At 32.4% G+C, this 11,686-nt stretch overlaps 1 long non-coding RNA gene across 1 annotated transcript; it reads right to left on the bottom strand.

The window, feature by feature from the left end:
• Positions 1-5,535: 5,535 nt before the first annotated feature.
• LOC124217620 (uncharacterized) lies at positions 5,536-9,160 on the bottom strand. The gene is made up of 3 exons (XR_006882860.2): positions 9,002-9,160; positions 6,611-6,669; positions 5,536-6,272 (listed from the first exon to the last, which is right to left on the bottom strand). It is a non-coding gene; the product is annotated as an uncharacterized lncRNA (long non-coding RNA).
• Between the last annotated feature and the right edge of the window lie 2,526 nt (positions 9,161-11,686).

Genomic DNA, 11,686 nt, shown 5'->3' with positions numbered 1-11,686 from the left:
TAGAAAGGACTGTAAATGGAGACGAAATAATTTTTTCTAAAAAATAAAAATAGTTAAGGTTAAACAATATTTGTTGTGTGGGCAGAGATTAGAGCTTTGTAAATATTGCTTAAATGTTCAACGTCTTGTCTGAGATTAACGGAATTGGTATGACCTACAATGTTGCACATTTCTAATAACAGTCTTCTATAGTAATTGTTTTCTTCACAAAGGATGTTTGTGTTGTCGTAATTAAATGTGTGTTGTTTATCGATACTATGTTTCGTTAGAGCTGTGTGCCGTTCTTCAATCTCATGTACGTTGCGTTGGTGTTCCCTAATTCTAGTATTGAGATGTCGACCCGTTTGACCTATGTAGACTTGATTGCAGTCATTGCATGGTATTTTATACACGACATTAGATCGTTTGCCTATGGGGATCTTGTCTTTGCCTGTATCAAAAACTAGTTGTAGGTCTTTTGAATTTTTTCCAACAAACTTTACATTATATTTAGCGAATAAACGATTAAGTGACTCAAATAGGCCGGCTACATATGGAATGGGGATATATGTAGTAGCAGGTCTATTGTTATCTTCAACGGAAGCAGAGTCAATATTATGGTCAAGTATGTTATTGATGTAGGAGCGTCTCTTATTAATTTGTTGTTGTAATAGGCCATGAGGGTAATCATTCGATCTTAGTACATTGTATATGAGCGCCAGGTTTTTTTCCTGGAACTCTGTACTAGCTAGTTTGATAGCTCTGTCAACAAGGTTACAGATGGTGCCTATTTTGAAGGACAAAGGATGGTGAGAGTTAAAATTCAAGTATCTTTGTGACCATGTTTTTTTGTGAAACCAATCTGTCTTAATATTATTATTGCTGTGTATCAACAATACGTCTAAGAAACTGATGGCATTATTTTCTTCTGTTTCGATAGTAAATTGTATTCTAGGATGGTACCCGTTAAAAATATTAAGAATGTGATGTATTTTTTCATTTGGAACAGCGGTAAGAATATCATCCACGTATCGAAAGTAGAACGGTAAATTAAAACCTAGATCGTTTATGCAAGAAGTTTCCAGGTCTTCCATGACGAGGTCTGACAGGATTGGGGAAAGAGGAGATCCCATAGGCAAACCAAATTGTTGTGCATAAGTCTCGTTATTAAATTTAAAAATTGCGGAGTCAAAACATATTATTAAGGCTTTTTCAAGTTCACTAAGGGGAATTGGGATCTTATTTTCTAAAGAATCCCTACGGTTGTTTATTGCACGCAAAGCGAGATCTGTAGGAACATTAGTAAACAGTGAAATTACATCTAAAGATATTAACGTGTAATTGTCCGGGATAATCAATGTCTTAATTTTATCAACTAATAAAAAACTATCCTTAACTCTCGAGATGGGAGGTTTGATATTGGTGGTGAGCCATGAATTGATAGTTTTGGCTAAGGTATAGGTCGGGCTATTAACAAATGAGACTATTATTCTTAAAGGGACATCCTCTTTGTGAATTTTTGGAAGCCCATATGCGCGTGGAGGGACACTATTGTACGTAGAAATGTTCCGATGTAGATTTTTAGTTATAAATTTAGAGGTAAACCAATTAAAAGAGAGCTTATTCACCCTATTTTGTAAGGAGTTACACAAATCATATCTAGTAATTCTATACGTAGTGGTGTCAGAAAGCTGCTGTCTCATTTTTTCATTATACGTGTCTCTGTACATAGCAACCGACGTATTACCTTTGTCAGCTTTTAGAATCATGATTTCAGGGTTATTTTTTTTTAAAATCATGGTCTCACGGATTTTTTGATCTGTGACAAAATTATTGATGTTGTTTTTGGGGTACTTTGGGAAAACAAGTACACGGTTGGTGAAATCGGATCTAGCTTGATTTCTTGACTCATTTGAAAAACTCGTAATTTTTTCTTCAAAATTGGAAATAAGGTTGAAGACTGGAAGATCACGTTTGTTATATGTGCGACCGAATTTGTGACCTAATTGTACTATTTCGGTAACATTTTCTGGAATAGGAGTATCAGTTAGATTAATTAACCAATTTTTTTTGGTAGTTTTTTCAATTGAATAAGAGTTTTTTTGTTCGTTCAAAGATTTTTTATGAGCAAGTAAGTTAGTGAATTTGTTAATATTCCTGTTCTTTATAGCAATAAATTTATTGTTAAGCATCCGATGTTGGGTTTCAAAAAATTTGTTTCCCAAAGTACTTCCAAGGTTTAGGATAATTTTTTCAGCGAGGTTAATCATAGTCCTTTCAGAATTGATGATATGTATGTGAAGATCATTGATTTCTAACTTCAATAGAGAAAATTGGAACTCGGTTGTGAGTTGTTTAGCTTTAGTTATTGATTTTGACAGATTAAAATTAATATTTTCTAAGGTAGTCTTAGAGAAATTTAGGTGCTTAGGCATTATTCTTTCTTTCTTACAGCGTAGGAGGAAAACCCTATGATTCTTCATCCTTGTCATTTTCTCAGCTGTCCTAATCCAACGCCGTAAGTAACCAGCTGTAGGTTTCCCGTGTGTATGTTCGATGTTTTGAATAAAGCCCATAGTTCTCAGAAGTAATCCGATATATCAAACTGATGAATAAGAATTCTCGACCTCGTATGTAATATATTATAGATTCTTGGTGATCGGTCAATTAAGAAAACGTATTTTTAGTTAACGTTTCGACCCGGATATGGGCCCTCCTCAGAACTCATATAACTCCTCGCACATATAACAAACGTGATCTTCCAGTCTTCAACCTTATTTCCAATTTTGAAGAAAAAATTACGAGTTTTTCAAATGAGTCAAGAAATCAAGCTAGATCCGATTTCACCAACCGTGTACTTGTTTTCCCAAAGTACCCCAAAAACAACATCAATAATTTTGTCACAGATCAAAAAATCCGTGAGACCATGATTTTAAAAAAAAATAACCCTGAAATCATGATTCTAAAAGCTGACAAAGGTAATACGTCGGTTGCTATGTACAGAGACACGTATAATGAAAAAATGAGACAGCAGCTTTCTGACACCACTACGTATAGAATTACTAGATATGATTTGTGTAACTCCTTACAAAATAGGGTGAATAAGCTCTCTTTTAATTGGTTTACCTCTAAATTTATAACTAAAAATCTACATCGGAACATTTCTACGTACAATAGTGTCCCTCCACGCGCATATGGGCTTCCAAAAATTCACAAAGAGGATGTCCCTTTAAGAATAATAGTCTCATTTGTTAATAGCCCGACCTATACCTTAGCCAAAACTATCAATTCATGGCTCACCACCAATATCAAACCTCCCATCTCGAGAGTTAAGGATAGTTTTTTATTAGTTGATAAAATTAAGACATTGATTATCCCGGACAATTACACGTTAATATCTTTAGATGTAATTTCACTGTTTACTAATGTTCCTACAGATCTCGCTTTGCGTGCAATAAACAACCGTAGGGATTCTTTAGAAAATAAGATCCCAATTCCCCTTAGTGACCCACACAGCACAATATGTTTCAGAAATGTTTCAGAAATGTCTTATCAGAAACCTGTTATATTCCATTGCAACATTTCAGAAATATGTCAGAGATATGTCCATGTCCGCATATATAACTAACGTTTTATAGCTGACATATGTCAGAAATATGTCAGGAACATTACGGTAATATGTCAGAAATATTTCCGCGATATATTTCAGAAATGTTTCAGAAATGTCTTATCAGAAACATGTTATATTCCATTGCAACATTTCAGAAATATGTCAGAAATATGTCCATGTCCGCATATATAACTAACGTTTTATAGCTGACATATGTCAAAAATATGTGAGAAACATTTCGGTAATATGTCAGAAATATTCCCGCGATATATTTCAGAAATTTTTCAGCGATATATCTGAAAATGGTGACTGATATATTGCTGAAACATTTCCGAAAGATATAGTGAAAATATTTCTGATATATTCCACAATACATTTCAAAAATCTTTCAGGTAATAAAAAAAGTCCTGAATCTGAGTAAAATGATTAATTATATAGGTATCTTACAAAGTTATTTATTTTCAAATACATTATAAAATCCTACAGACTCATGTCCATATTAAGTCGTGAATCGAAGGCTTCTTTTGAAATATACATGAAAGTAAGTACAGTCTTCTTCTCAATATAAACTTATCGTTATATTATTATAATTATATTATTTTGGGAACAATAATGCATATGAAAATATAGGTTTCAATAATTAAGCTGATATAGGGCAGTTTTTTGCTTTACACAATATTTACAGAGAAATGTTACGTAACACACGTAGTAAATGTTACTACACATTAGGGTGGGCCAAAAAAAATGAGTATTTTTTTTTATTACTTTATACTCTGAAAATCGGTTGCTAGATACCTCTAAAGAATTCTCACCAAATATGAGCTCTTAATTTTGATAACAAGGTCCTCCGCTTTGCAATTTTCCATTTTTTCCTGAGTATTAGAAACAAAAATTCATATCTCTTTGACAACTGTTCGTTAAAAAATATCTCCCCTCATATTCTTGTAGGAAATCGAACGCTCTACAAAAAAGGTCTCTTACAATTTTTTCGTAAACCTTACCGTTTAAAAGATATCAAAGCTTAAAGTTTAATTATTTTGAGAGAAATTTCTGTTTTGCTTATGAATTTTTTAACTCGCTTACAAAAAATTTTGATGAATTGCACAACTCATAGTTTTGTAGGAAATTAACTGCTCTACAAAAATGGTGTCTTATGATTTGTCGATTAAGTTAAGCGTTTAAAAGATATTCATCGTCAAACTTCAATGCATACTAATTTAAACAGTTTTTGATGAATAATTCGAAAAATTTCAATTTAATTTATAAGCTTCATGAAAATTTATTCCAATGTGAGTTCCTAAGAAAAGAGAAATGTTTTAAACTATTTTTCTTTTATTTTTTTAGTTCTATATATTATAATATATAGTTACATATATTATATAGAACTAAAAAAATAAAAGAAAAATAGTATAAAAATATATATTAAAAATTGAAAATTAAAAAATATATTTTATTTTTAGTTCTATATATTATATAGAACTGAAAAAATAAAAGAAAAATAGTTTAAAACATTTCTCTTTTCTTAGGAACTCACATTGGAATAAATTTTCATGAAACTTATAAATTAAATTGAAATTTTTCGAATTATTCATCAAAAACTGTTAAAATTAGTATGCATTGAAGTTTGACGATGAATATCTTTTAAACGCTTAACTTAATCGACAAATCATAAGACACCATTTTTGTAGAGCAGTTAATTTCCTACAAAACTATGAGTTGTGCAATTCATCAAAATTTTTTGTAAGCGAGTTAAAAAATTCATAAGCAAAACAGAAATTTCTCTCAAAATAATCAAACTTTAAGCTTTGATATCTTTTAAACGGTAAGGTTTACGAAAAAATTGTAAGAGACCTTTTTTGCAAAGCGTTCGATTTCCTACAAGAATATGAAGGGAGATATTTTTTAACGAACAGTTGTCAAAGAGATATGAATTTTTGTTTCTAATACTCAGGAAAAAATGCAAAATTGTAAAGCGGAGGACCTTGTTATCAAAATTAAGAGCTCATATTTGGTGAGAATTCTTTAGAGGTATCTAGCAACCGATTTTCAGAGTATAAAGTAAAAAAAAATACTCACTTTTTTTGGCCCACCCTACTACACATACTATACTAGTGCGTAGTACGAAATGTAAAGTCGTGAACCAAAGGCTTCTTTCGAAATATACGTGAAAGTAAGTATAGTCTTTTTCTCAATATAAACTTATTATTATATTATTATGTTTATATTATTTTGGAAACAATAATGCATATGAAAATATAGGCTATAATAATTAAGCTGATATAGGGCAGTCTTTTGCTCTGCACAATATTTACGAAGAAATGTTACGTAATACACGTAGTACATGTTACTACGTATAGTTACTACTATACTAGTAAATATGGTGTATAGCAAAAGACTGCCCTGTATCAGCTTAATTATTATAACCTATATTTTCATATGTATTATTGATTTAAAAATAATTTAATTATTATAATATTATAATAATAAGTTTAAATCGAGAAAAAACTATACTTATTTTCATGTATATTTTAAAAAAAGCGTTTGGTTCACGACTTTACATTTCGTACTATACGTGCTTAACGTGCTTCATTCTAATAATACTTAATTTAGTTTGTTGTTCAACGAGTCGACGTTTATGTCTATCTGAATAGCAGTCGTTACTTTTTCTTTTACGTGTCATTTTCTGAAATCAAATATCATAAATAATACAAGTATAATAAAGTATAATATTCAATGTTGCGAACATAAAACTTTAAATAACAAAAGGTCAGTCAATAATTTCTCATTTGATGTGCAGGAAAATAAAAGTTTATTCTGAAAACAGTCTGAGAACTAATGTTTGTCAGGGTCTACTATACAGTTGACTGCAAAGTTAAGTTGTTTAACATAAAATATACACTGAAAATATGGACGTCATGCCACTATTGATATTAGATTAGTGTGATTGCCAATCGAATGGTAGCTGGTTACCCAATCATTTGATCAAACATAAACTAAATGATTGGTTAATAATAGTCTTACCTAAAACGTATGTTGTATATTTCGAATACACAGTTGACTGTCAGCTGCTCAACCTTTTCCTGCAATTATTACAGATGTTTCAAGATTTAGTTGTAAATACGTGAGTGTGATTCAAAGCAAATAACATGTAATTACTGATCGGCGGTCTCCACCTAGTCTGATATCTTTCTAACTAAAGCTAGATTACACGAGGCTCAAGGTGGTATACGCCAGATTGAAATACAGGGTGGCCACTCAATTCCGCTCACGGAATTCCCTGACATTTCCCGGTTTTCCCTGACTAAAATCATTATTTTTCCCTAACATTTTGATGCACAATTTGTGCAGAAATCACTAAAAACCACAGTAACCTAGGTAAAGTATGGCCAAATATATTAAAGTTATAAAAGTTTTTAAAAGTTGTTCATTCCGTTCATTATGATTTTTGAAAGTTGAAAAAAAATTTAAATTTCCATTTCCGTCGTCTTGTTAAGTATATATTTAAGAAGGGGCTCCAAGAAGCAAAATATTTTTAGAGCTATTATTTGAACATTTATGCCGTTTGCAATGAAAATCGAGGTTCGAAGAATTATGACTAATTAAAGAATGTGCAACTCTTTGAAAAATAAACTTAAAAATTTTTTTCCAACGGGACATTTTTCTTTTAAGTGTTAAGAATACGCCACAATTTATCCAAATATTTAAATTGATATTTAATACAGCAAAACAATGATTTTATGCGGTGTACTGTCTAGACGCGGCGCGTCTATGCCGTAACAGTTGCGCAGAGCCCTGTGTTCAGCGTTAAATTAAAATTACTAATACTGAAGATAGAATTCCGGGTGCTCGAACTTTTTTATTGGAAATTTCCTCCTCTTTAAGAATCTTTTTAAAATTTTCGCTAGCGCTTTTACTTTTTGAGTTATTGCCAAAAAACTGAGACTTCGTTTTTTCTAGACTATTAGGCGTCGGTGAACTTGCGTCTCCACACGCAGTGACGGCCGTAGATAAATCAAACCGATGTCTGCTCGTACTACTGAATTCGTGTGACAATCAACAACTAAGCTTATAATCGTCAATAAGAAGAGAAGAAAAATTGTAATGATGCGGTGATAGCATCTCAATTTTATGGACAAGGCTTTTGAAATCCGTGAGTTCTATAAAAAGTCCCTGACCAACCAAAAAATTCCCTGACATTTCCCTGACTTTTCCCTGACATACAAAATTCCCTGACATTTCCCGGTTTTCCCGGTTTTCCAGACGGGTGGCTACCCTGAAATAACGTATAAGCAGAATGTTTTGTGAGAGTATATTCTGCTATTTTATAATCAACAATGATAGGAATGTGCATAAAACTGAAGCTGACATAGGACGTATATACAGAGCTCTGTACATGCCTTATACAGCTTTTTATGAAATAGCCTTGTTCTATTTGGGCCAGCGAGATACACTAAGTGTTTCATTAGGGCCCGTCTATATGTATAGCGTGAAAAATAATTATAATGCATAATAATATCCTATAATAATTATAGTTAAAATGTTAAAAACGTACAGTTTTGAATATACAGGCCTCAATCAGTAATTAACTAGTGAAAAGTAAACCGAAGTTTGATAACGGTCGGCGTATCTTCAAGTTTCAATTGATCAACAATTTAGTATAAATTAAAATTAGCCTTTATTAATAAATCGCGACACTATACGAATATCGGAATATGCATAATTTAATACTGCATAAGGCAATTATGCCGTATCGTGTGATTTTCCATCAAGGGGGAAAATCATCATGCAATTTGAAGGATAATTATCAGGACGAATTTTTCTTTGGTGAATCATTCTGATTTGGATAAACGAAGATCTGTTAACCAAAAAATATGAGAAAAAAACCAGAAATTTCCACACACAATTTCCACTATTTCTGACTTTTTCTAAATATTTGGTCAAACACTCTTAGTTCATCCAGATCACAATGATTCTCCAAAGGAAAAGTTATTCTGACAAAAAGTTATCCTTCAAATACGTAGCATGATTTTTTCAATTCTGTGGAAAAGCAAACGAGTACTCACTCGTGAGAGGTCAACTGCGGTTAGGAAATAACCTTGTTGAGTAAACTATAAAAAGATTTAATATTATAGATGTTTCATAGTTGGGAAGTCAACGATCGTAATTATTTTATTTAATTCACAGCTTGACAAAAAATTATAAGCAGTATAGTACTTTCTGTTCACACATAAGCCGGTATTTCAATTGCATACCATTCAACACGTGGTGGCCAAGGATAGCCGATTTAGCAAGCAAACTGCAGAACCGCGTACATAGCAAATATGCACGTAAATATGTAATTATGCCAAGTAGCTAAGGATATTTTTTGGTCTAATTCTCTACACATTTATTGGAAATTAAACATTTACTTACCAAATATCCACTTTTCTTGCCACGTGGGTTTCTGTAATTTTCTCAAGAGATCCGTGGTATCTAACGACCTGTGAAACGCGGTGCGAAAGAACAAGAAAGCTCGAGAATGAAGGATGGAAGAGTGCACGACGCTGCGCGACGGTGATGCGCGAAAAATTGGCGCGCGACGCTCGAGCACGTGCGCTCGAGTATGCGACGTGATGCCATATTTTTAGGGTTTTTCAGCGCTTCGTCGCAGATAAAACGCGAATAAATAAGGCGCGTTAATTTGAATTAATATAAGTACGACGGTAATTTTAATAAACATATACGTAGAATAAGAATGTGAATAAATATTATAATATTACAATTAGTGTAAACCGGTCACCCAGGAATCAAAAAGGAATGTTAATTGTTGATGAATTGTTTAGTTAAAATATAAACACTGCTTGTTTATTCTTATATAGTTCAGACGTAAATAACGAATATTTATATGTATCCGTTTAAGGCGTTCGAAACCACCACGTCCAATACTTGAATATTCTAAACATTGGAATTTGGAAGTATCTGGTCAATGTTATACTGGTTTTAAAGTAAACACGCATTCGGTGTGGACCACACTTTCGGACCCGTTCTCACGAGTCCCTTTGGCATCTCCCATATCTCCTATATCTCCCAAAATAATTATTTTTTCGACCTGGGACCAACGGCATTCTATTCTTAAATGTATTCTAGATTTTTCTAGATGGTTTTCAAAAAATCGATTTTTTGAAGCCGTCACAGTGGTGTTGTCCCTTAAGAGATATTGTTCGAGAAAATTGGTAGATTCAACAAGACAAATGAGAATTATGACGCCCAATTCGTATTCCGTCAAAAAATCTTCACTTCGGTCTTCTTGACTGGACGTAGCTCAGTATGCATAATCATTAAAGACCCATAACTTTATGAAAGGTATAAATATTGAAAAACTTTATGCACGTGTCCATTATGGAAAATTTGAAAAATGACAAATTTTATGAAAAATACTTATGTATACACACATAAACGGAAATATTACTGAAACGTTTCGAAAGTTCGGGTGATGTTATATTGCGCTTGAAATATTTCTGAAATATATTTATAATATCAAAAATGTTATATTGCATTTGAAATATTTCTGAAACGTTTCGAAAGTACCGGTGATGTTATATTGCGCTTGGAATATTTCTGAAATGTATTTATAATATCGAGAATGTTATATTGCATGTGAAATATTTCTGAAATATATTTGTAATATCGAAAATGTTATATTGCATTTGAAATATTTCTGAAACGTTTTAAAGGTACCAGTGATGTTATATTGCATTTGAAATATTTCTGAAACGTTTCGAAGGTACCAGTGATGTTATATTGCATTTGAAATATTTCTGAAAGGTTTCCGAAATATTGGGAATGTTATATTGCAATTGACATATTTCAGAAACATTTCAGAAATATTCCTGAAATTATGTAACGAATCTGAAATGTTGTAACATTTCGGAAATATTTCTGACATATTTCGTGCCGTGTGGGGAACTTGAAAAAGCCTTAATAATATGTTTTGACTCCGCAATTTTTAAATTTAATAACGAGACTTATGCACAACAATTTGGTTTGCCTATGGGATCTCCTCTTTCCCCAATCCTGTCAGACCTCGTCATGGAAGACCTGGAAACTTCTTGCATAAACGATCTAGGTTTTAATTTACCGTTCTACTTTCGATACGTGGATGATATTCTTACCGCTGTTCCAAATGAAAAAATACATCACATTCTTAATATTTTTAACGGGTACCATCCTAGAATACAATTTACTATCGAAACAGAAGAAAATAATGCCATCAGTTTCTTAGACGTATTGTTGATACACAGCAATAATAATATTAAGACAGATTGGTTTCACAAAAAAACATGGTCACAAAGATACTTGAATTTTAACTCTCACCATCCTTTGTCCTTCAAAATAGGCACCATCTGTAACCTTGTTGACAGAGCTATCAAACTAGCTAGTACAGAGTTCCAGGAAAAAAACCTGGCGCTCATATACAATGTACTAAGATCGAATGATTACCCTCATGGCCTATTACAACAACAAATTAATAAGAGACGCTCCTACATCAATAACATACTTGACCATAATATTGACTCTGCTTCCGTTGAAGATAACAATAGACCTGCTACTACATATATCCCCATTCCATATGTAGCCGGCCTATTTGAGTCACTTAATCGTTTATTCGCTAAATATAATGTAAAGTTTGTTGGAAAAAATTCAAAAGACCTACAACTAGTTTTTGATACAGGCAAAGACAAGATCCCCATAGGCAAACGATCTAATGTCGTGTATAAAATACCATGCAATGACTGCAATCAAGTCTACATAGGTCAAACGGGTCGACATCTCAATACTAGAATTAGGGAACACCAACGCAACGTACATGAGATTGAAGAACGGCACACAGCTCTAACGAAACATAGTATCGATAAACAACACACATTTAATTACGACAACACAAACATCCTTTGTGAAGAAAACAATTACTATAGAAGACTGTTATTAGAAATGTGCAACATTGTAGGTCATACCAATTCCGTTAATCTCAGACAAGACGTTGAACATTTAAGCAATATTTACAAAGCTCTAATCTCTGCCCACACAACAAATATTGTTTAACCTTAACTATTTTTA

This window comes from Neodiprion pinetum, chromosome 4, assembly GCF_021155775.2.
Source record: "Neodiprion pinetum isolate iyNeoPine1 chromosome 4, iyNeoPine1.2, whole genome shotgun sequence".
Lineage (NCBI taxonomy): Eukaryota > Metazoa > Arthropoda > Insecta > Hymenoptera > Diprionidae > Neodiprion > Neodiprion pinetum.
Note: the sequence above shows the minus strand (reverse complement) of the source record. Positions and strands in the feature narration are given on the sequence as shown.